Source organism: Euprymna scolopes, chromosome 10 (assembly GCF_053919585.1).
Source record: "Euprymna scolopes isolate OS-2025 chromosome 10, ASM5391958v1, whole genome shotgun sequence".
Lineage (NCBI taxonomy): Eukaryota > Metazoa > Mollusca > Cephalopoda > Sepiida > Sepiolidae > Euprymna > Euprymna scolopes.
In genome coordinates this window covers 9,285,811-9,287,911 of record NC_136491.1, presented here as the reverse complement: position 1 = coordinate 9,287,911, position 2,101 = coordinate 9,285,811, and the positions used below count along the sequence as shown (strand labels likewise).

General features: G+C 40.1%; 1 pseudogene; it reads right to left on the bottom strand.

Annotated features, from left to right (window-relative positions):
* Positions 1-1,527: 1,527 nt before the first annotated feature.
* On the bottom strand, positions 1,528-1,663 carry LOC145286710 (U2 spliceosomal RNA; annotated as a pseudogene).
* Between the last annotated feature and the right edge of the window lie 438 nt (positions 1,664-2,101).

The window sequence follows — 2,101 nt, the reverse complement described above, 5'->3', positions numbered from 1 at the left end:
TTCAAATTTTTTATAACGAAGCGTATCTTTGAACAACAATGTCTGTTAAAATTTCGACGATATCAACGGACTACTATTTTCAAGAACATTTCGATTTTTCTCGCAAACGATGCACATTTCCGTTATCATCCAATCGGGAAAATGATTTTAATGACGTCCTGAATATAACATGATCCCTGAAATATTCTTAGACGTTCTTTTCGCGTCATTTAATTCAAACTTTTTTATTCTGTTCTCCGTCATAATCGAAGCAAAATATGACCTCGAGAACCTGAAAGGTCAAATTTTCCTGTTGCTTTCATTCTTGATAATCAGTTTCTTCAGCAAAACTATTTTCCGAGGACCAGTACTTGTTTACCTCAGCCGAGAAACACTTCGCACGAAGAGACATGATTACGCACATGTAACGAGCACCTGCAACGAACGAACATCACAGGATAGCACAGACGTAACTCCAGCGACATGCACCCATTACTACAACGAATGAAAATTACTTTCTTATTTGAACGAGGTTCCTAACAACTTCAATAGCAATTTCAACGTATTTTCAACGCCAGAAATTATGTATGAATTTTGCTGTCGATGACGAAGTCTAACAAACATACCATCACGCATGCATTTTATATATAGATGGGGCTGTGGACGACGAAGTCTCAAAAAATTCCGTCACACACGCGTTTTACCTACGTATCAGAACTTTAAACTTTCTTCACTTTACCGAAATATTTTTTTTTGCCATATGCGAATATAAAAAAATGTTTTGGCTTTCAATTTCATCATGGAGAACGTGTGGCAACAAGCCTACTGCTAAACTCAAATAGCAACTCTCACGCTATTTCAACTCCAGTTTTCCACAATTATGGAAAGGAAAAAGGGACAACAAGCCTCTCCAGCATCATGTTACGCGCATCAAGCCTCTCCACGGCATATCAACCCTTTCCAGCAACACCTCACAGGATATCAACCTTTTTTTAGCAACAAATGCGACAGCCAACTCAAAGATGTTCACCAAACATGGTACACGTTTGGATTTCACAACGATTCACCTCACCTCACTGAAGTTCTCCAGCTAACATCAGTAAGCTGCATCATGCACACTGATACACTCATCCTGGACGTTCAGACCGTACCGACTAACTGAGTATGCTCAAGCACCTGAACAACGTTGATACTGCTCTCTAAATTTCCTCGCAGATCCACCTGTGACGTAAGCGTGTAATTGATACATTCGCGACCAACGCGAACCAACTTCAACCCACCGTGCTGACCCTTGCGCACGCTTCATAGACTCCGTGGCAATACAGTCTATGACCGCAACACTTGCACTCAAACTCATAAAGTCATTCCCGTGGTCGTCTATCACACAGCAGACCATCATGTCCCCAACAAACTAAAATGACAGAAAATTGGTCTGAAATGACTTAAATAAATAAAAGGTAAATTACTTAGAATTACTTTAATGACCTTAAGGATGAATTGAATGACCTTAAGAATGACTTGAATGGCGTTGAGACTGACTGGTTGTAAAGTGGGTGATCATTTTACATTAAATTAATACAGAAAAGTGATCCCGTACTTTATATCACAAAGTTACAACATAAGTGCAGCATGTAGTAAGAGCAGATATTACACTTTGATCTTGGCCAAAAGGCCAAGAAAAGCTGTATTTATTTGCTCCCACACCGAGTAAATTAGGCACAAGGCCGATTTTTAATGTGATGAGTGAAGGGGAAATGGGGACCAACTCCCCGAGGAGTAGGGGAGCTGGATAATGACAATTGGTATGAAGGGTTGCCCCTACATTGACCAAGGTCTTATATGTGGGGTCGCCCCCACATATGGTCTTTGCTTGCAGTCTCTGCCGGAATAGATACTACACTTTGATCTTGGCTAAAAGGCAAAGAAAAGCTTAAAAAGCTAAGAACAGCATCTATTAACAACAGATCTTTGATCTTAACCAAAAAGGCCAAGCACAAAAGTGTTACAGACAGACCGACAGACCGACCGACCGACCGATGGAATGACTTATAGAGTCGCTTGCACGCGACTTGAAACAAATTTTAATTCAAAGAAAATGGCAAAAATTATTTGCTATAATTGT